This window comes from Herpailurus yagouaroundi, unplaced genomic scaffold (assembly GCF_014898765.1).
Source record: "Herpailurus yagouaroundi ecotype Mexico unplaced genomic scaffold, PumYag 29, whole genome shotgun sequence".
In the NCBI taxonomy this organism is placed as follows: Eukaryota; Metazoa; Chordata; class Mammalia; order Carnivora; family Felidae; genus Herpailurus; species Herpailurus yagouaroundi.
Window position 1 is genome coordinate 38,355,550 of NW_024412377.1, and position 25,399 is coordinate 38,380,948.

Here is a 25,399-nt window from a genome sequence, read left to right on the forward strand (position 1 = left end):
TACTTAATGGATGTAGGGCTGTTCATATATATCTTCAATTTCTTCTTGAGTTAGTTTTGATAACTTGTGTTTTTAAGAAATTTATCTTTTTCACTGAAATTGTTGAATGTACTGGCATAAAGTGGATTGTAATATTTTCTTAATTTCTTTTAATGTCTTTAGGATTTGCAGTGGTGCCTTCCGTATAATACCTGACAAATGTGCCATCCTTCATGTGTTTTGTCCCTTGGTCAGTACAGCTTTAGATTTGTTAATTTTGTTAACCTTTTAAAAACCAACACTACAAATCTCCCTCTAAACACTGCTTTATCTGTTTCTAACAAATTCAGATACTTTCTGTTTTTAGTATCATTTTGTCCAGCTGGTGACATGTATGTTATCACTGCTTTATTCATGTGTGAATTAATTCTTAGTTTTCCCTTGCTACTTTTTTGCAAGCTCCTCATCCTAAGACTTAGACAAAATTTCAGTAAACCCGGGTCAGAGAGAAATCAGCAACAGATACAGTTCTAATCTCTAAACGACATAACCTCTTAGATAATGACCCATTGTCCTTGAGTCCAACTTTAGCTCCACTCTTATGATAAATTTTTATCCAGAAATGTCTTCAACTGACCATAAAATAGAGCTTTAGTGAGCATAACCTAGCATCCTTGCAAATGCCCAAATTCTAGACTCAAACTAAGACTTAAAAAAAAATTAATGTTTATTTTTGAGAGAGAGAGAGGGAGACACAGAATCCAAAGCAGGCTCCAGGCTCTGAGCTGTCAGCACAGAGCCCGACGTGGAGCTCAAATTCATGAACCATAAGATCATGACCTGGGCTAAAGTCAGACATTTAACCAACCGAGCCACCCAGGTGCCCCTCAAACTAAGACTTTTACCACTGCATATTCCTGTGGCAAAAAATTTAGATGGATTAGAATATAGGCACTTCCATAAATTTAGAAGGTCTAGGGATTTTGATAGAATATTATTTTATAATAAAGTAAATAAATCTTTACTTTTATTATATATTATTATTTTTACCAAAGTAAGTGACTATACTTTCACTGTTCTAAGACATATGGATATTGTAAAGTTTAATTTATTTTAAACATTTTTGGTAAATGTGAATATCTATATGTTCATGTACCCAAGACCTCTCACTCTCTCTTTTTTTTTATTAGCTTTTATGAAGGATTGCAGAATTTTATAGAACAGGTATTGATTTAGTGCATCGCTGAGAGTTACATGTTTTCTCTAGGTCTGTGACTGACATTCATATATGAAAGAGAGCAGACAACTTTTTATCAGATCTACTTTTAAATTTTAAGTAATTTTTTTAATTAAATTCCTAAAGGAAGGCATACCAGGGACTAAATAATACTGTGTTAAAATGCATTCTCATTACTTTTGTGTGCAACAAACTATGGCCCTGATTCAATATGACAGAGTACTTGTGAAAGGACATTGGAAAATGTATTTGTGTAAATGTATCTTCTTTAACCCACAATCTACCTGATACAGTCTACTCAGTATCTTAATGCCTGTATGTTAATAATTCTTTGAAGAACTCAGAGGTGTTAAGTTTTACATTTGAGCCAGCTCACTCTAAGCAGTGGTAACGTGTGGGAGTTCATAGCACTCTGTATGGAGGCAGATGATCTTTAGATTTCTATAGGCCATGGTTTTGGGGATTCAAGGTAAACTTATATAGGTATCATGAGCCTAAACACCCTAAGTCATATCAGGTATAAAAGAGATAAATTAATTCTGAATATTTTTGACAAGTGGAAAAATGTGTGGTGTAAGGGGATAGTTAGAAGGATCAGGAGAGAGGGTCACTGAAAGCATGTTAAACTCAAATGCTAAAACACACATTTTTTAAAAACAGAGACTACCTGGTTCAAGGAACTGTGAATAGCATGATCTCTATATGTGTTCTTTGCTTGGTGAGAGACTGAAACACGAAGACATAAAGATATTATCCCCGAGCAGAGCAAAGTGTAATATGTTTAACTAAACCACAAAATATAATTTTTTAGTTCATCTGAAGCTACCAAAAAGTCACTTTTGAGCTTTCGCCAACAGTTTCCAACTAGAGGGACTGATCACGAAAGTTTAAGACCACTGGCTCAAGTTATAGCTGTCCGCGACTTGGTTTCCTGCTTACAAACAATGCCAGAAGGCAACCATTGAGCGTCCTGGATAGAAAACAGTAAGTGACCATACCTACAGTTCTTCTATGGCTAATTACATTTAGAATAAATTATCTCTGATAACTAAGTGTAATCATTACATATGGGGGCGGTGGGAGGAAATGAATAGAAGCTCAGGGTTTTGAGTTGCCCCTTTGTTTAGGATTTAAAGTTGTCATTATATAATGAAAGCGATCCATCTGAAATCGATTTAAAATTTTCTTTGGAAATTACAAGTGCACCAAATAGTACATACCTAATGCACATAAGTGATGCCCTCATTTTCAAATGTTATATCATTTACAAAGCTTATGTCACTTCTTTATTTCAAATATGTGTTTGAACCTAATTTGGTAACATTTAAAGAGATAGTCAAAAATATCATTCACTGCAGCCAACATATCATAGGATCCTTTCGTTATTTGACAGTTTTGACAGATATTATTGATTTGGGCAGAAACTGCAGCTAACCAGAAGGGGACAATGTGACAGTTTTATGTAACAAAAGGCACAGTGTCATGTCAACTGAACTAAATGTTGTACAAAGTGACAGCAGGACAAAAAATCCTTTCAGACTTAATTTTCTGCTTCATTTTTTTTTTTCTACCATCAATACATAAGCCAGTGCAGTAGGTGACACAAATTAGCAGGATGGAGCAAAAGGTCTACCCCTGCCTCTGTGGCTATACTTGACTTCTTCCACCACAGAGTGGCAATTATTTTTCAGGTGAATGAACAAGAAGAGCAGCTTATAGTAATCAAACTACCCCTACAGGAGAAAATATATCCCTTATCAAGATGCTTTATATATTTCACCTAGGTGGCTTTTGGGGGAAAGATGAAAGAAAAAAGTCCCCATCTGCTAGGTCATGCCTACAAGACACATTCTGTCAAGTCTTAAAAGCAACAACAGCTTTGCCTGTGGGATACCTATAATTATTATGCGGAACAGCCCAATGCCTGCTGTAGTTCATTGTTCTGCTAACACAAGACCCGAATGAGAACAGTGGCTCCAGGCTGTGAGTAGATAAAGTGCAACTTTTCGATTTTGCTCTTCTAAGAATCCTGCATTGTGTGGAGTCCATGAGTGACATCTTTGGCCTTCCTTGGGGCTCAGCAGATTGAATCAGTCATGCTGAGTTAAACAATGCGTGGGGGATATAACCTTAGTGGTGCCTGTCATTTTTTCCTCCTAATTCAATCTACATTTAATCAATGAAAGTAATTTCTTGTTTGTTTAAGTTTTATATCCAATGGACCTTGAGGATTTTGAAGTAGTACACCTTCACCTTGACCTTCTCTGCTTTTTGAACTTCAACTACTGTATCAGAACTGGGATCCACAAAAATGGTAGACAGCACTAGTACCCTGCCACTATTCCTTCTGTGATTTCCCTGATTTGTGCTTTTAGTGGAGTTGGGGGAATAAAGTCATCTAAATGATAAGCTGGAGAAAATATTTTAAATAGAAAAAAAAAAAAGCAGGGACAACAGCCAAGAATGGCATAATTTAAATTTCTACAACACTGACATAGGTGTACAAACTTGAAACAATAGGAGAAAAATATTTTGTCAAGTTATCTGTTGTTCATTCCGTGTTAATGGTTTCAGGGTTCACTTCCAGGCTATCACCATTATTGTGAATAGCCAGTAGTAACTTATGCAAGTCCAAGGACTTTATTGATTGGTTTAGCTGGTCTTAATGAAAGTTTGTCATCATTTCCACTCACAGTGATCAAATGAGTCTGAAAGAGCTTAACACTGAGTCTCTGACTTTTTGTGAGTTCGGAGAAATTGCTGACCTAAACATTTTATTACCTGTCAATTATCACACTTGAAAGTAAACCGGAAGATAAAATTTTAAAGAAATGGATTTTCTTGAATATGCACAATTAATTAAATGCCAGGATAAAGAAGAACAATTACCATAGTATTAAAAATAGAGAAAAAGGTTTTAGTATTTTTGTTTTCTTTCAAGCTTATTATTGTGGACATGTGAAATAAGAGGGAAAAAAACTACGCAAAAAATGTAAGAATGTAAAAGAAAGTCAAGTATATGGGATAATATTACGGTGGAACCAGGACTGCATTGAAAGAGATCTGGAAAGCTTTGGCATTTATGATTTCTTAAGAGAAAAAAAAACATGTAAGTAAAGAGAGTTAACCTTCTCATAAGAATGTTTGTTTGTTACGTTTTCATAAAAATAAAAATAAACTAAGGTTTTTTAATAACCTTAGAAAAATCTGGAATATTGGAAACTTTGACTTAAATTTTAAAAATAATTTCAAAATGTAATTTTCTAGTGCTGCTCCGTGAACCTAAGGGAGAATAATATAAGCCTTTGGTAACAGCTGAATTTGTAAAAGTTGCATAAAATTTGACTAAACATTTAATCTACATGGTATCTAAATGAATGAATTTATTTAAGAAGTAAGATTTTTGTTCAACTTTCTTCATTCTTTGATCTTTCACTTGGCATTCACTGATCTCCTATAGTGTATTGAGCATTGTGATAAATGATAAGACAGTTTTTTTAATATATAAAATGTCTATTTGAACTATGTTGGATGTGCTTTATCATTTAAAGAAATAAATTTCCATCATCATAAAATGCTTTAAAATTTTTGGCTAAATTATGGTTAGTGTCAAGGGCTGAATGAAGTTTCTGGCACCCAGGCTCACAGCGTGAGCTCCACATAAAAATACCTGTCTGAAACCCAAATAATATGCTGTATCTTGGGCCTCCCCACCTGATACAGGTCTGTAAGACTAAAATGAAGTGTAAGCAGAGACAAGATGTATTCAAAATCAAAATAACAGAAGTCCATGGCCATTTATGAAGCCCACAGGAAAAGCCAGTGGGATAATTCAGAAGTATACCACAGCAAGGTAGCTATATCTCACTATGGAGATGGGCATTCTAAAATTGGGGGTAGCAGTCTGTGAGACAGGGTGAGAACGTATGAAAAGAGAGCTGAGGGTGACTGTTGAAGCCATGTGCTATTTACAGTATGTTTTTATATGCCAGACAGGAAAAGTTAAATCACAAAAGCCATTGAAACTGCTGTGGGGTTTAGCATCCACTTCATTGCCTAATTCCTTTCTTGCCTCTTCTTTCCTTTTTAGGTTAAAATCCTGACAACTCCCAGACAGTCTCTCCATTCTTGTTTGTGAAATTTTTCCTGATTCAACTGTGTCCAAGCTTAGGAAACAAATGTTTCTTCCCATTTTTTAGAGCTGATCATGAACTGAGGAGTTTGGGGTTGCTCAGCTCTCTCATGTCAGACTGGGAACTTACGTCAGTTGACATTGTCAAGCTTTTTGTTACTTTTCAGTCAGTTAAATACCTGCACACTTGTCTTTGTAGTTGTGTGTGTATTTCTGGTTTGTCAGTGTGTGTCCCCTTTGTTCAATATTAAAAGTGACTACACCATGAATGAGTGAATTGTTAGAAACTGAATAGCCTAAACCTTATCATATTGATACTTAGTTCAAAGTAATCAAATTAATCAAAATTGGGTTTATATATCTCAAGTATAAAGGTATACCCATTTTGAAAAAGCATATCATCTTTCGGTACCAAAAAATATTTCAGGAATGACTGTTCTATTATCCAGAAGTTCATATTAATTTTTAAATAATCTCGGTAATTGATTCTGATTATATCTGATTTTATGCTCTTCACTTTTTTAAAGCTATCTAAGAATAGTTGATTCTGATAGGTTGAGCTCTTCTGGAGGCAGAGGTGCAGTAGCATAGATTATCAGTCAGTTCGCTCAGACAGATCATGAGCAAGCTAGAGCCTTAAGTCTCCTCAGCAGGATGCATTACTGACTTCTCTCAGTGGATATAATTGTAAAGTGAACCCCTTCTGTGACCTTGGTACCTGAACCAATCAGCATTGTCATTTTCACCTATCCAAACCACTTCAGTGTTGAAATATGAATGGTTTCATGAAATAGAGTGGGTTATTGACCCCAGGTGGGTGGTTTCTCTTATTTTCAGACAGATTGTTGGTTGGCCCTAGTTTCTTCCATATTCCAAAGAGCAACAGGGAGTTTCAAGACTAATCAGAAAGTACTCCAAGAGAATCAAAATCTGGGGACTATATTCATTGGGAAAGGAAAAATAGATGAATCCATCAGATAAAAGTAAACTAATTTTTACCATTAGTAACAGATTTCTAGGCAACGCTTCTCAAAGATAGTAAAGTAGGGTAAGAGTGAGAAATTTATATGCTAATTTGAGGCATCTTCTTGCTACAGACTCATTCATTTATTCAGTGCACCATTACTGATCACCTACTAGTTGTCAGGCACTTTACTTACTGACAGAAATGCAATGGTAAATAGGGATAATTCCTGTCCTCAATAAAAAAATAACAAAAATTAATCTCAAGTTATTAAAATAAAGATATTGATGCCATTAAAAATACCACAGAATCTTTTTCCTTTAGAATATGAATTTTGGCATCCATACAATGTAAATATTTAGAACAAAACAGCTGAAAAGCATTAGAAAATAGCTCTAAATCCTAACACTATTAGAGTTTGGGTGAGCATTCTATCACACATCTGTATCCATAGTTATAGGTATCTCTATCAAGATACATTTAGAAATATAAAAGTAAATAGAGATATAGATGAGAATATTTTTAAAGAGTGTGCATATGTACATATGCATATATATACACACACATATACAGTCTGCATATATAATTTGCATACAAAGTGCTCCTTAGTACCATATATATATTTTATATGCCACATTTGTATATGTTACATATACATATATGTTTATATATATGCATGTTAATATCTTTGCATATATGCACATATATGTATACATGATATGTATTTTATATGTATTTTTCTCCAGACACACACAAACATGTAAACCTTTTCATGTGTCTGTTGGCCCTCTTTGCATGTCTACTTTGGAAAAATGTCTATTCATGTCTTCTGCCCATTTTTAATTAGACTATTAATTTTGGGGGTATTGAGTTTGATAACTTTTTATATATTTTGGATACTATTTTATCAGATATGTTTTTTTTCAGATATGTTTTTTACCAGATATGTCATTTGCTTCTGGAATTTAAGTTATATTACAAAGCTGTAGTAATCAAAACAGTATGGTACCAGCACAAAAGTAGACACACAAATCAATAGAACAGAATAGAAATCCCAGAAATGAACCCATAACTATATGGTCAATTAATCTTTGAGGAAGGAGGTAAGAATATCCAATGGGAAAAAGAATGTCTCTTCAGCAAATGGTGTTGAGAAAACCGGACAGAAACATGTTAAATAATGAAACTGAGACACTTTCTTAGACCATATTAAAAAATAAATTCAAAATGGATTAAAGACCTAAATATGAGACTTGAAACCATTAAAATCCTAGAAGAGAACACAGGCAAAAACTTCCTTGACATCGACTGTAGCAACTTATTTCCAGATATGTTTCCTGATGTAAGGGAAACAAAGGCAAAAATAAACTACTGGGACTACATCAAAATAAAAAGCTTCTGCACAGCAACCAACAAAACTGAAAGAATATCCTAATGTATTTTTGGAATAAGCATCCAGAAATCAAATATCTGCACTCCAATGAATCTAAGATTTTTATTTCCATATTACTCTCTAATTTACACTAACATCAGCAGTTTATGCCACTATATATTTTTCCATCTCCATAAGGAAAATGGGTATGATTAAGCAATTGAAAGCTTGTCAGTCAAATACATAATAAAGAATGTAAATGCTTTAGCTTATAAATGTCAGGATAGAACATATTTTATATCATTAGTAATACTTAACATTGTTTCTTTTAGAATTTTTTTTCTCTTCTTATACTATGCCCATTTTTATATTATGGTGATGAACATTTCTTATTGATATCATTTACTAAAAATTGTAGTGAGCCAGCCCATATTCTTGGTCCTGGAAACACATTATTAAATTAGATAAAAACAACTGCCCTCTTAGCACTCACATTGTTATTAGATGAAGAGAATAATAAAAAAATCAATTATGAAGAATGACATAAGATGTATTATTAACAATAAAACAAGGAAGAGGAATGAGTGTTTGCAAATATTCAAGGAATACTAATCATTTTCTAGTCATTGTATATTAATGCTTGCCCCATTTGTAATTTAAATTAGCTTATGAATTACTTTCCTATAGAAGTTTTTTAAAAGTACAGATTCCTACTTACGATGTTTTCATAATTTTCCTCCTGATTTCTTATTGTATTACATACTTTGAAAAGGTATAAACATATTTCCATTTGTTTCATCTGGTACTTTTGTCATTTTGTTTTCATGGTTTTTTCTTTCATTTAAATATTACTAAGTTGAATTTAAGAGAGGTAGAAATCTAACTATAGATAAAAGCTTTTCCTAAATGGAGAGTCAGTTGTCTCAATAATGTGTTAAAATATATACATTGATTACCAATGTCAATTTCCCCTCACATTAAATCCTGTATCTATATCTACATGTACCTTTGTGCTCCATTGAGCTGTTGGTCCATTCATAAACTAATGCAGTGTATATTACACTGTCTTAAAATTGTTATTTAAAACAATTTTGGATAGCTGATATCAAAACTTCCAGTTTTTTCCCAAAGATTTCTAATCATTCTTAACCATTTAAAAAATAATCCATAAGACTTTTATTTATCATAATATAAATATATATGAATGATTGAATCAAATATCTCACTGGAGTTTTGTTAGGGATTGGACTCTATTTTCTTGGTAATTGAGGGAATACTAATATCTTTGTTCTGTGGAGGTGTAGAATAGACTAAAACCTCCATGTATTCATGAATTTATCACTGTTGTTATTATACCATAACATATAGAGAAGTTGAATCACTGTGTTGTACACTTGACACTAATGGAACATTTTGTGTCAACCATACTCAACAACAACAACAACAACAACAACAAATTAAGAAAGTAATGCCGGTTTGCATCACATCGATTCTCTTACACACTGACTGAAAAGAGAATTACTGGCTTCCTCTAATATGTCAGTCAATACAATGAGTGAAATGATAAAAAATAAAAAGAAGAATTAATGTAATAAGAATCCACCAAACAAAAATATATATTGTATCAAAGCAACCAAATGATAGTTCTTTGGAAAAACCCAATTGAAGTAGAAAAGCACTGGTTAGATTAAAATGAAAAGTGAAGGGGCGCCTGGGTGGCTCAGTCATTTAAGCATCTGACTTCAGCTCAGGTCATGATCTCAGGGTCTGTGAGTTTGAGCCCCGCATGGGGGTTTGTGCTGACAGCTCAGACCCTGGAGCTTGTTTTGGATTCTGTGTCTCCCTCTCTACCCCTCCCACGCTCACATTCTGTCTCTCTGTCTCTCTCTCTCTCAAAAATAAATAAACATTAAAAAGAAAATTTTTAAATGGAAAGTAAAAAAATGGTATAATAAGGTAACTATAATAATAAAAGACATATCTGTAGTATAAAGTACAGAATAAAAGAAATATATAGTATTGTGAATTAAATGCACTAATACATGTAAAAATCATATAAAATGGATAATTTTCTAAGGAAAATCCATCTATTCTGTCAAAAAATACAAGAAATTTGAATATAAACAGTAAACATTAAAGAGACGGAATTTGTCTTTAAAAGTCTATGCTAACAAAAGTACAGAAGTTCAAATAGCACTACAAGTGAGTTTTAACAAAAATCTTCAAAACAAAATTATAATCATAGGTAACTTTTTTCTTTAAACCAATTAGGTACACACTCTAAGTTATTTTTTAGGGCAATTATAATCATGACATGAAAACTAGGCAAAAATGTATATCAAGGAAACATTTTTAAACCACTATCTTATAAAAATGTTTTTCAAAATCCTAATTGAGATTTTTTAAAAATTCAGCAAAGCTTTAAACATTAATTCACAATGAGCAAATTGAATTTGTTACAGCATGCAAAGGTTATTTAAAGTTAGGAAATATTTTAATATAATCCATTACAATAAGAAATTATTGGAGAAAAATATATAGCTATCTCAGTAGATGCAGGAAATCACACAAAATTGTGAGGTCTCTAAAAACTTTAATAATATGATACAGAATCTAGTAAAAATCTATGGGAAACATGATGCTTAATTGTAAGCTATTAGTAATATTCTCTTTAATATCTAGGAAGCCAATTTTAACAGCTTTTGTTCTACTTTGTCCTTATGGTCTTTTTATGTATAGTAAGTCGATGAAAAAACAGATTTTCATAAAAATTAGAAAGGAAATTATAAGCTCTCGTTCACTATCATTTGACTGACCATGTAAAAAATATATAAACAATGAAAACCAAAATAAGAGGACAAAATTTTGTTGGATATAAAATCAATTTAAAAAAATTTTTTTTCAACGTTTATTTATTTTTGGGACAGAGAGAGACAGAGCATGAACAGGGGAGGGGCAGAGAGAGAGGGAGACACAGAATCGGAAACAGGCTCCAGGCTCTGAGCCATCAGCCCAGAGCCCGACGCGGGGCTCGAACTCACGGACCGCGAGATTGTGACCTGGCTGAAGTCGGACACTTAACCGACTGCGCCACCCAGGCGCCCCTATAAAATCAATTTTAAATAACACTTTTTAAAAATATCAACAATAATTGCAAAATGCAATTAGAACATACATATAAGGTTCAATAATGATAAATACAAGGTGCTCAGGGGTAATTATAATATGACATACAATAAACTATGAGAAAACTACAAAATGCCATTGAAATACTTAGGTAAGATTCAGCTAAATTGGTTGTAAGGCTGTGTACTATTATATAATTTTCCACAAATTAACCTACAAAGTCATTACAAACCTATTTAAAAGGATGAGCTTCTTTTTGTGCTATTTTAGAAATTGAAGATCAAATTTTGATATTCATCTTATAGAAGAAAAGGCCAACATAATATTAAAAGAAGAACATTTTAGATCCTTTTGGCATTATATAAAAATTATACTTTTAAAACAAGAGTATTTAAATTGTGTGAATCTGGATCAGAACTATGTAATGTGAAGCCAATAGAAAGATTAGAAAAATATATGTAAAAATATTAAACAACATAACAGTCATTACAAAATTATTATATGATGTATTTAACAAGTAATGCTGAACAAATTGTTTAAATTTGTTTAAATTAATTTTTTCCTTGTATCTCATCACAAGTAAATATAAATTCTATATGATTTCAGGAACTAAAAGTAAAGAGTAAAATTGAATAATAGATAAAGAAGATATGATATAAATAGATGATAGATAGATAGATAGATAGATAGATATACAATGGAACATTACTCAGCCATAAAAAAAAAAGAATGAAATCTTGTCATTTGCAGTGATGTGGATGGAGGTAGAGATTACTATGTTGAGTGAAATAAGTCAGTCAGATAAAGACAAATACCATATGACTTCACTTATATGTGAAATTTAAGAAACAAAACTTTATAATTTTTAAAGGAGAATATTTTGTTGTGGTAATACTGGAGTAACCTGTATTGGACTAACTCTCTTGTAGGTAACATTTATAAGGCCTGGGATTTTTTTTAAACAACTGTTTGAAAGCACCTGAAAGTGACCAAAATAGACTGAATTTGGAAATAATGCAACTCTTAAGGAAATTACACAGGATGAAACACCTGTGTTTCACCTTTCCACTAAGGGAAAAGTCCCAGCAACACTGAGACGTTATAATGTAAGAAGAAAACCATGATTATGTAGGGTTAGAAGTTATAGGACAGAATTTAGGACTACAAGAATGACTGGTCATTGAAGGGAGGTCTATGTAAAGAAGATATTCCAAAATGTGCATAAAATTAATCAAATCCTTGGCTGACCCTTAAATGGTACTTGAATGGGTTAAATGTCAAGGAGCCAAGAGGAAACAACTAGAATACTGAAAGAGCTAAATAGATTTTGAGCTTTTACTTAACACAAGGAACACAGAGATTGGAAATTTGGTTATACAAAATTGTGAGGTCTCCTAAGTACCTTAGACTTCCATCGAAACTTCAGAAGGACCATGCCTTAGTAGTAATGACTACAAACTAGGATTAAGAAGTATGCCCTGGATCAAAAGACAAAGCAAAAATAAACATTTCCCCCAAAAAATATAAAACCAAGTCTCTACACTTCTAAACATTCCCTCAGTAAAGTCCCTAACTGCTAGGGAAAAAAACAAAAAACACAAAACAACAACTTAAGTCTTTGGGAAAGATAGCATAATCCAGTATCTCTAAAATATATCAATCACAATGTCCCATATCCAATAAAAACTACTAGGCATGAAAAAACAAAACAATTAGCAAAGGTCAGAAAAAAATATTGATTGATATATACAGAACTATTTATAGTCACTGTAGAAAAAATAGAAAATCATACCTAAAATGTTGTAAATTATTGAATAAAATTAACAGCAGATGGGATTCCCAAAGAAGGACAGGGGAAGACATTAAAAATTATCTAAATTTAATTAAAATGAAAACATTTTAAATTTTGCAAAGCATCCGTATCTGTGAGATAATTATAGAACATAGAGTTCTAGGTGGAATGAAGAAAGTGAATGAAGAAGAAAAAAATCAAGAAATTTGCTCATTATTTTCTGAATTTATTCAAAAGCAGCAACCCATAAAGCCAGTAAATTAAATGATCCTGACCGATAAATAAAATAAATTTGTATTTATACATATCATAGAAAAGCAACTGAAAACCAAGCATAGAGATTAGGGAGCTGGAGTCATCATAACAATATAAGACAAAAAAGATCTTAAAAGATAAAAAAAGTCACCAGAGACAAAAAGAGACATTATGTTATGATAAAGAATCAATACATTAAGAATATAAAACAATTGGGGCACCTGGGTGGCTTGGTCGGTTAAGCGTCCGACTTCGGCTCAGGTCATATCTCACGGTCCGTGAGTTCGAGCCCCGCGTCGGGGTCTGTGCTGACTGCTCAGAGCCTGGAGCCTGTTTCCGATTCTGTGTCTCCCTCTCTCTCTGCCCCTCCCCTGTTCACGCTCTGTCTCTCTCTGTCTCAAAAATAAATGTTAAAAAGAAAATTAAAAAAAATATATAAAACAATTACATGTGTACCTAACTTCAAATTACATGTGTAATGGAACTTCAAAATACAAGAAACAAGAAATGAAAGACAGAAGAGACAATGTACCAATCATTGTTTGGAGACTCAATACTCCTAATTCAATAACAGATTGAAGAACTAGGCAGATATCAACAAGAATATAAACTGTTTGAACAACACTATAAAACAACTAGACTTAACAAATGTCCATAAAATATTTTACCAACAAGAGCATAATACATATTGTTCTCCAGCACATGTGAACAGTTCCTCAGAATAGACCAAACTTTAAGCTATAAAACAACTCTCAATATATTTGAAAGGATTAAAATTATATAATGCACATTTCCAACCTCAATGGAATTAAATTAGTGATCAATAGCAAAGGTGAACTTGATAAATCACAAATATGTGGAAATTAAAAAGCTTACTCCTAAATAACCAACGGATCCAACAGGAGTTAGAAAATTCTATGTGATGAATGAAAATGAAGGGGTGCCTGGGTGGTTCAGTCAGTTGGGTGTCCTACTTCAACTCAAGTCATGATCTCATGGTTTGTGGGCTTGAGATCCGTGTTGGGCTCTGTGCTGACAGCTCAGAGCCTGGAACCTGCTTCAGATTCTGTGTCTCCCTCCCTCTCTGCCCCCTCCCCTGCTCATGCTCTGTCTCTCTCTCTCAAAAATCAATAAACATCAAAAAAAATTTTTTTTAACGTGTTTAAAACCAAAAAAAAAAAAAGAAGAAAATGAAAACACAATGTACCAAAACTTATGGGCGATAGCTCAAGCAGTACTCAAAGGGAAGTCTAGAGCTGTAAGCATCTACATTGAAAAAGAAAGATCGCAAATTAATAACATAAGCTCCCACCTTAAGGAACTAGATAAAGACCAAACTTAAGCTTACGCAAGCAAAGGGAAGAACATGAAGCTTAGAGTGGCACCAAGTGAAGTAGATAGAAAGACAACAGAGAAAGGTCAAAGAAACCCAAAGAAACCCAAAGATGACTCTGAAAAGATCAACATAATTGAAAAAGTTTTAGTTGGATTCATAAGAGAGAGAGAGAGAGAGGGAGAGAGAGAGAGGGAGAGAGAGAGAAGCTCAAATTACTCATATCGGGAATGAAAGAGGGGCCATCATTTTTGTATTCATGTAAATACAAATACATTTTGTATTAAGTAAATACAAGAATTATAAGAGGGCACTTTGAGCAGCTCTTTGCCAACAAATTAATTAAATAACTTAGATGAAATGGAAAACTTCCTAGAAAGACACACACCACTGTAGTTTACAAAAAAAAAATATGAAAAACCTATAATGAGAGAGAGAGAGAGAGAGAGAGAGAGAGAGAGATTGAATTAGTAATTTAAAGGTTGGCAGTAGAAAAGCACAGACCCACATGCCTTCACTGTTAAATTCTACAAAATGTTTAAAAAATAATTAAACCCAATCCGACTCTTCTCAAATCTATGCAAATGACAGTAGAGGAGGGAGTTCTTTCCAACTCATTCTATGAAGCCAATGTTACATTGATTCTGTATTCAGACAAAGATATCACAAGATAACTTCAGATCAATACCTCTTAAGAACACAGATCCATTTTGAGTTTATTTTTTGTGTATGGTGTAGGAAAGTGTTCCAGTTTCATTCTTCATGTTGCTGTCCAATTCTCCCAGCACCATTTCCAAAAGATACTGTCTTTTTTTCCGTTGGATATTCTTTCCTGCTTTGTCAAAGATTAGTTGGCCATACATTTATGGGTCCAATGCTGGGTTCTCTATTCTATTCCATTGGTCTATGTGTCTGTTTTTGTGCCAATACCATACGGTCTTGATGATTACAGCTTTGTAGTACAGGCTAAAGTCCGGGATTGTGATGCCTCCAGCTTTGGTTATCTTTTTCAACACTACTTTTGCTTCAGGGTCTTTTGTGGTTCCATACAAATTTTAGGACTGTTTGTTCTAGCTCTGAGAAGAATGCTGGTGCAATTTTTATTGGGAGTGCTTTGAATGTGTAGATTCCTTTGGATAGTATTGACATTTTAACAATATTTGTTCTTCTAATCCATGAGCATGTAATGTTTTTTCATTTCTTTGTGTTTTCTTCAATTTATTTCATAAGTTTTCTATAGTTTTCAGCATACAGATCTTTTACATCTTTGGTTAAGTTTATTCCTAGGTATTTTATGGTTCTTGGTGCAATTGTAAATGGAGTTGATTTCTTGATTTCTCTTTCTGTTGCTTCATTATTGATGTATAGAAATGCAACCAATTTCTGTACGTTGATTTTATATCCTGTGACTTTGCTGGATTCATGTATCAGTTATAGCAGCTTTTTGGTGGGGTCTTTCGGGTGTTCCATGTAGAGTATCATGTCATCTTCAAAAAGTGAAAGTTTGACTTCTACTTTGCCAATTTAGATGCCCTTTATTTCATTTTGTTGCCTGTTTGCTGAGGCTAGGATTTCCAACACTATGTTAAACAACAGTGGTGAGATGGACATCCCTGTCATGTTCTCGATCTCAGAGGGAAAGCTCTCAGTTTTCCCCATTGAAGATGACATTAGCTGTGGGCCTTTCATACATGGCTTTTATGATGTTAAGTTATGTTCCTTCTACCTCAACTTTCTTGAGGGTTTTTATTAGGAAAGATGCTGTATTTTGTCAAATGCTTTTTCTGAATCTATAGACAGGATCATATGGTTCTTATCCTTTCTTCTATTAATGTGATGTATCACATTGATTGATTTGCAAATATTGAACCAGCCCTGCAGCCCAGGAATGAATCCCATTTGATCATGGTGAATAATTCTTTTAATATACGGTTGAATTTGATTTGCTAGTATCTTGTTGAAAATTTTTACATTCATGTTAATCAGGGATATTGGCCTGTAATTCTCCTTTTTAGTGGGGTCTCTGTATGGTTTGGGAATCAAGGTAATGCTGGCTTCATAGAATGAGTCTGGAAGCTCTCCTTTCATTTCTATTTTTTTTATTTTTTTTTATTTTTTTTTCTTCAACGTTTTTATTCATTTTTGGGACAGAGAGAGACAGAGCATGAACGGGGGAGGGGCAGAGAGAGAGGGAGACACAGAATCGGAAACAGGCTCCAGGCTCTGAGCCATCAGCCCAGAGCCTGACGCGGTGCTCGAACTCACGGACCGCGAGATCATGACCTGGCTGAAGTCGGACGCTTAACCGACTGCGCCACCCAGGTGTCCCACATTTCTATTTTTTTAGAACAGCTTGAGAAGGATAGGTATTAACTCTGCTTTAAATATCTAGTAGAAATCACCTGGAAAGCCATTTGGCCTAGGACTCTTACTTGTTGGGATATTTTTGATAACTGATTCAATTTCTTTGCTGGTTATGGGTCTGTTCAAATTTTGTATTTCTTCCTGTTGGAGTTTTGGTAGTGTGTGCATGTTTAGGAATTTGTTCATTTCTTCCAGGTTGTCCAGTTTGTTGGCATACATGAAAGATTTGAATGTGAGATAGCAAACCATCAAAACCCTAGAGGAGAAAACAGGCAACAATCTCTTTGGCCCCAACCACAGCAACTTCTTACTCAACACGTCTCTGAAGGCAAGGGAAATAAAAGCAAAAATGAACTATTGGGACTTCATCAAGATAAAAATCTGCAGAGCAAAGGAAACAATCAACAAAACTAAAAGGTACTGATGGAATGGGAGAAGATATTTGCAAATGATATATCATATAAAGGTTAGTATTCAAAATCTATAAAGAATTTACCAAACTCAGCACCTGAAAAACAAATAATTCAGTGAAGAAATGGGCAAAAGACATGAATAGACACTTTTCCAAAGACGATATCCAGATTCCCAACAGACACATGAAAAGATGTTCAACATCACTCATCATCAGGAAAATACAAACCAAAACACATTGAGATACCACTTCACACTGGTCAGAGTGGCTAAAATGAACAACTCAGGAAACAACAGATACTGGCGAGGATGTGGAGAAATAGGAACCCTCTTACACCGTTGGTGGGAATACAAACTGGTGCAGCCACTCTGGAAAAGAGTGTGGAGGTTCCTCAAAAAATTAAAAATAGAACAACCCTATGACCCAGCAATAGCACTATTAGGAATTTATCCAAAGGTTACAGGAGGGCTGATTCACTGGGCACATGTACCTCCAATGTTTATAGCAGTGCTATCAACAATAGACAAATTATGGAAAGAGCCCAAATTTGCATCAACTGATGAATGGATAAAGAAGATGTAGTTTATATATATGATGGAATACTATTTGGCAATGAGAAAGAATGAAATCTTGCCATTTGCAACAACATGGATGGAACTGGAGGGCATTATGTTAAGTGAAATAGGTCAGTCAGAGAAAGACAGATATCGTATGTTTTCACTTATGTGTGGAATTTGAGAAACTTAACAGAAGACCATGGGGGAAGGGAAGGGGAAAAATAGTTTCAAACAGAAAGGGAGGCAAATCATAAGAGGCTCATAAATACAGAGAAGAAACTGAGGGTTGATGGGGGGAATGGGGGAGAGGGGAAAATGGGTGATGGGCATGGAGGATGGCACTTTGTTGGGATGAGCATTGGGTGTTGCATGTAAGCGATGAATCATGGGAATCTACTCCTGAAACCAAGAGCACAATGTATACAATGTATGTTAGCTAACTTGACAATAAATTATATTTAGAGACAAAAATTAAAAATAATTTATCAAAGTTCAAAAAAAAAAACAAAACAAAAAAATAAGAATATAGAACAAAAAATCCTCAACAAGGGGTGCCTGGGTGGCTCAGTTGGTTAAGCAGCCAACTTGGCTCAGGTCATGATCTCACAGTTCATGAGTTCGAGCCCAGCATCCGGCTCTATGCTGACAGCTCAGAAGCCTGGAGCCTGACTCAGATTCTGTGTCTCCCTCTCCTTCTGCCCCTCCCCGACTCTCTCTCTCTCTCTCTCTCTCTCTCTCTCTCTCTCTCAAAAATAAATAAACATGTCTTTAAAAATCCTCAACAAAATATTATCAAACCAAAATGATCAACATGTAAAGAGGAGTACACACTGTGACCAAAGAATTTATGCCAAGCATGCAAAGTAGTGAAGATATGAAGTATGGAATAAATACCTGGAACTTCCCCTTCTATTTAATTCCCAAAGCACATGAATGGAGACTATGTATACAAAGTTGGACTATAGCACTATGAAGTTTTCTAAAATTTAATATTCATTTAAAATCCCCTGATTCCTAGATTGAAAAACCATTTAACTGGAGTACTCATCATCTATGTGTGATTTGGATATGCACATTTTTATTTTCTATATTTTCCGTGATCATTATATAATCCTGCTAGTTGAGAAAAGGGTTAATTACTAGAATTGTATTATTTAAAAATATATGGCCCCAGAGGAAACACATTTCTTCAGGTATCATGCAGTTGCTGGTAGGATATCATAATACAAAAAATGGTATACAGTATACATATGTTCCAAATTCCTTCTTTCAAATTTAGAGTGACAACAGTATGCAGATACATTACTAAGAAAATTGTTCCTCGGAGAAAGATGCTGTGTGAACCTGCTCCAGTCAGGTGAAAACTGTAGCACTCAAAATTCTTTTTAATTAATATTTGGAGCCCCCCCCCCCAGTTACAAAATTGAATTTTAGGAACCAGGATGTTAATAATAGAAGCATCAAAATGTCTTTTTCACTTTTAACAGATTGGAAACATTTCAATCAGCTAAAATCCTTAGATGTCAAAAAATTCAATCAAATCAAAATATGAAAGAGCATATATGCTTTATATTGAGTGATGGTGTAAAACCAATCCCACAAAACTTTCTATTTTAAGACTTAAGAGGGACCCAGGTATCAAATGTTGAGATTCAAAGTAGAGATAACAATTCTTAGTCATTAAAGCTGAAATTGTTTGAAAAAGCAACATCTTTGTGAAATTCTGTTGTTGCCACTAAAATAGAAAATGTTTAGGGGTACCTGGGTGGCTCAGTTGATTAAGCGTCTGGCCCTTGATTTCAGCTCAGGTCATGATCTTGCAGTTCGGTTCATGAGATAGAGCCTCGCATTGGGCTCTGCGCTAACAGTGTGGAGACTGCTTGGAATTTTGTCTCTCCTTCCCTGACCCTCCCCCACACATTCTCTCTGTCTCTCTCTGTCTCTGTCTCTCTCTCTCTCCTCCTCTTCCTCTTTCAAAATACATAAACCTTAAAAAAAAGAAAAACGCTTCATTTTCAGAAATGCATATCCAAAATTTTCAGCTCAATTTCTGTAATTAAGTAATAATCAGGAGAGTTTTCTAGTGAATTTTTGAAGGGTGAAGTGTATTTCACTGTGTTGGTTTTCAATAACAAGTATCCACTGCCTCTCCTTAATTGAATATGTAGTGTTTCTTAGTCAGATTATGAAATCTCATACTGAATTTTATAGCATGTATCAACACAATAAAAGACTCAACAGCTTTTTTACCTTCTGTTTCTACATGTCTGTTTCTAACATTATGTTCAGCTAAGTGTTGTAAAAACTAAGTATGAATATGTCATGAAGGGCTTCCTAGTGAAAAATATTTAAATTTAACCCAAAAATTATGCTAAAATGATCTATATGAAGGCTGTAGAAAATTTATATATTTTTTAATTTTTATTTATTCTTGAGAGTGAGAGAGACAGAGCACCAGCAGGGAAGAGGGCAGAGTGAGAGAAGGGCACAGAATCTGAAGCAGGATCCAGGCTCTGAGCTGTCAGCACAGAGCCCAACACAGGGCTTGAACTCATGAACTGTGAGATCATGACCTGAGCAGAAGTTGGATGCTCAACTGACTGAGCCACCCAGGTGCCCTGAAAAATTTATATTTAATTCATCATTTCCTTCCATTTCCCTTTGTCTACCTCAACTACTCTCCACACTGAAGCTATACTGTTTTGTCTGTCAGGTAAACCCAGTTTTATCACTTTGCTGCTGACAAGCTTGCATATTTCCTCATTGAGCCATAGATTCCTAATTAAGAATGTGCTGGGCTCCCAGGATCTTTTTCTTTCCCTCTCCCCACCACACCACCTGCCCAGAGCTAAGCTCCTGCCATTGTGAACTACTTACACTTTCTTAAAACTATGTGTAACTATTCTATTCCAGGGCTTTCTGCAATTGATAAATACTTCCTGGAATAAGTTTCATCCTCCTCTTGACCTAATTCCTATTTGTCACCCAGTCAAAAAAGCCTCCTCCTACCCCTTCATTTAGCTTGGCATCTTTCTTATAGAACTCATTCTTTGTCATATTTTTATTGAGTGCCTGCCACGTGCAAGGTATCGTCCTATGTATTGGGGGCTCAGCTGTGAACATGACAACACCCCTGCCTTTATGATTCTTATATTCTGGAATAAAGTCATGACTATACCCTTAACATAATCCTTATCTCCATCATATTCTAATTGCCCTGGTTCTAACTGGCCATATTCTAATCTCTCCCCAGTAGGTAATAAGCTTCTTGAAAATATAGGCTGTGTCTAACTTGTCATTTTTTTCTCATAGCATTTATCTCAGTAACTGGCACATAGGGAAACACATTAAATGTTGTGAATGAATCAATGAATATCTCAACACTTCCCTACAGGTACAGTGAGATAACAGTCTTCTGCAAAATTAGAAATACAAGTGTCTAGTGATAAGAAGAACAGGGCATTGTGAAGTCACTAATCTTCACAGTGCACAAATCTATTTGCCAGAAAGTTCTCCTGATGTTGGACCTAATATACCTCAAATCTGTCTTGGTATATATTAATAGCAGTAGTAGTAAAAAGTAACATTCTAACTAAAAATTGTTAGACATTCACCATAGGTAAGTGACAAATGTTTAACATGTACGATTCACTTGATTCTTGTGAAAATCCTAGGAAGTAGGCAGGTGATGATCATTTTTTTTTAAATAGATGGTAAAGCTGAGGCCAAGATAGGTCAAGTGACTTGCCTAAGTTACACATTAAGTAAGTGCTGGAGCTGGCCAACAGCCTAACAGACACGGCTGCCCTGATAACCTACTAATTTAATCAGATATTAGAGATGGAGCTTCACAGTGAGTGATAAAATACGTTGCCACTTGCTGTCTGGATGAATGAGTTGACTTCATGCCTAATTTCTCCATCTGCACATGGGTATAGCATGTGCAAATGATATGATCAACTGAAAATTCCCAAATAGTAAAATCCTCAATGTATTGCAATGTTGTTGTGCATTATTAAACTTACAAGTAATAGTTTCCACCACAAAACATCAGCTCTATTCCTCCTAGCATGAGTCATTTGAATGTAATTGTTTAAAAATATATACAAAACTCTGAATTAAAGTGAACCTCTTGAAAGAAACAACCTTCTTTAGTCACTGTTTACTGCATCTACCACCTTCCACCAGCCTCTCACAATGGCTTGTGCAAAGTAGCTGTAATTAAGTGCTTCTAGGACTGGAGAAGTAGCACAAGTATAGATCCTTACTCAAACTCAGAATTCATCTAAGTCTACTATCAATGTACCTTAATCATTTACATAAATCCTGGAAAGAAGGGAAGCAGTAAAACTTACAGGAAATAACTACTATTGCTAAATGACAATTATTTGTGCTCTTGTTCCAGTGCCAGTAAACTGGAAATGTATTCTGAAACAAATTACATCAAAGCATGCCATGAAATCTATCAAATGTAACATGACTAAAAGGCACATCCTCTGAGCAGCTGCCTTTGGGAGTAGGTTAGTTGACAGCATTATCTATTGTACTTCTGGAGACAACCATGTCACTGGCCAAAGGGTTATTTATTTTTATCCTTATCAAAATGAGGGGATGTAATTCCCAATAAAATAAAATAGGCGTAGTGACTTTCTAATTTTCACACTTTGTCAGAAAATAGGACATATGTACATTAAGTGCTCAGAGTGGGGGAGAACTCAAAGCTATCCCCGAGTTAAATTAGGCAGCCAGCATTTTAGAGATATTGGTGGAGGTAAACAACGTGCATTGCAAGAATAGCTATTTATGTAAAGAATTTAAAAAAATAGTTTAATACAGAGTGTGAAGTCTCTAATTTTAGGAGGGTACTATCCAAATGCAAAGTGTTATGAGACAAGACCAACAGTCTCTTCAGATTCTGTACATTCCCATTTCCTGCTTTTACTACTTAGGGACTTTTGCCTCATAATTTCTCTGAAAAGAAATTTTATTTAATTAATTAATTTATTTTTTAATGTTTATTTATCTTTCAGAGAGAGAGCATGAGTGGGGGAGGGGCAGAGAGAGAGAGACAGAGAGAGAGAGAGAGAGAGAGAGAGAGAGAGAGAGAGAGAGAGGGAGACACAGAATGTGAAGCAGGCTGCAGGCTCTGAGCTGTCAGCACAGAGCCCAACACAGGGCTCGAACTCAGGAATGAGAGATCATGACCTACGCTGAAGTCAGACACTCAACCAACTGAGCCACCCAAGTGCCTCCTGAAAAGGAATTCTAAAATCAATACTTCTCTTCGTGTTTGGATTTCTCATTGTAGATCATGCTCTATAATCAAATTTTTCATCTAAATTCAAGAAACCTTACATCAAGATTCAAGAAATCCTTGTTGTGGATACATAAATGGGACAGATAAACCTAACTCTGTCACTGTCAATCTTAGCTACAGAGAACAGAGTTATTGTACTTTGCAGGAAGACACAGGCAGCACTAATGTTACAGAGAAGAAGGAAGTAGACAGTCAAAAGCAGGAAAGGCAAATGAAGTAAGTGCAAGAACATTGGACTGGGTAGAAAATGACTGAGCAGAAGAGCAGGATCAAATGTGTGCAAAGGAGAGCTACACACAACACATGAAGATGTAAATGTTTGCTGTTAAGAAAAGAAGTGGAGTGGAACTGGGTGGCTCAGTCAGTTAAGCGTGTGACTTCGGCTCAGGTCATGATCTCGCAGTCATGAGTTCGAGCCTGGAGCCTGCTTCAGATTCTGTGTCTCCCTCTCTCTCTGCCCCTCCCCCACTCATGCTCTGTCTCTCTCTCTCTGTCAACAATAAATAAACATTAAAAAATTAAAGAAAAGAAGTGTAGTTATAAATTGACTGTGTGAGAGCAGATTCAGCTGAGAGAAACACTGTATTGATGGTTATGGTTAGCTAGATCCAAAATAATCAAAATTATGCATGGCTTTGGCAGTGTGACAACAACACATCTAGAAACAGGGAGAATGAGGAGATTTGGAATAAATTTTAGTTCTGTTTTTCCATAGTGGAATGGTGTCAAAACCATGAGGTTTAAGGTGTCTGTATATTCAGAAAAGTCTTAGATTAATGAGAAAGAAGAGTCTCAGACAGAACTCATAATGATTTGAGTCAGTTAAGGTGATCTCAAGGATACTGGTAATAATTCTGGATAGTGCATTCTAGTAAACAGAGAAGGAGCTAGTAGAAAACAACTAAGGACTTCTGGTAAATCGGCCAGAGTGAGGTAGTGCAGATCTCCCAGATCTTCTGACCTGTTAAATGCATAGAAATACAGGAACCCATGGGGGAGGGGAAGGAAAAAAAAAAAAAAAGAGGTTAGAGTGGGAGAGAGCCAAAGCATAAGAGACTGTTGAGAACTGAGAGCAAACTGAGGGTTGATGGGGGGTGGGAGGGAGGAGAGGGTGGGTGATGGGTATTGAGGAGGGCACCTTTTGGGATGAGCACTGGGTGTTGTATGGAAACCAATTTGACAATAAATTTCATATATAAACCCCCCCCCAAAAAAAAAAAGAAATACTGGATGCAATATCATGACAAAATTGAATATAGCTGAATTCAAAAGCAAAAATGAAACATCCTAGGAACCAAAAAACAAAACAAACCACGAAAACCGAAGGCCAAAAGTCAGACCGAAATTGAATTTGATATAGGAATTGGAGCTGAAGCCAAACACTTCTTTGTGCATTGGAACAACATATTGGGTTTAAAAGAGCTTTGAAAGTTGAGATGAGGACTATGTCTTTGAGAGACAAGCTGAAAATTTGCTATGTGCATAAAGCCAGGATCTAGAAAGGTTGGTTGTCCAACCAAAAAACAAGAATTAGAAAATCTCTACTGATCAGTTTAGGAAAGCTCTAGAATGTGCATCTGGAACAGTGGGTAGAAACTAGAAACTAAGCTTGTATCTTCTAGTGGTACAGCCTTCAGATTTTTACTAACTATGAAGCAAAAGAGAAAATCACAAAATTGCTCCTGACTCAGAAGCAGAAACACCAGCAGAAACAAACAAAATATCACTTGGTAGGAACATGGTAATCAAATAAGTAAATGAATGAAGTTTAAATTTTAAAGTAAATCAAGAAAAATCTGGTCTCAGACAAATAATAGAGAACGGTGTTAAAGATGAAGGATTCATTAGAGAAGTGGGATTCAATTATCCATGGCAAGGGAGTCCCTGGAGGAAAACAACCTTTGATGAACTCAAAATAAAATAACATTTAAAAAATTAAAAGCTATGAACAGCAGTGGGAGGGAGATAATAGGAGAAACCAACATGATCATATATGCAGAAAGAACAAAAATGTGAAATTATTTGGAAGAAAATTTCCAAAAATTCATTTGAAAGTATTCAAACAGTAGAAAAAGAATAGACTGTAAAGGAAAAAAAAAAAAACAGGCAGATTTGAAAACATAAACAAATGAGTAGATTTGGTAACACAAACACATAGAAATTCCTAAAATGAAAAGAGCAGACAGACCTAAAATTTAACAGCTCAAAGATCCGGTCAAGGAGAGAGAATTAATGAATTGAAAAATACTTCTTAACAGCATTAACATGAAGAGCATGAATTCTAAAAGAAGAGAATAGAAAGAACACAGATGAATCAATATTGACTAGAGATTTTTTTTTGAGGGACATATCATGTCCAGAATGGCAAAATAAAACACATTTAGACTTAGATTGGACAGTGAAGCTATAAAAACTTAAAGCAAAATATGAAATCCTCAGTGAGATACTAGAGAGAAGATATATTGTGTACAAAAGAGTAACAATCAGACTGAAAGCAGACCTCTTGTTAGCAGCAAATGACAAAGAGATAATTGTGTATCTTTCAAACACAACAGAGAA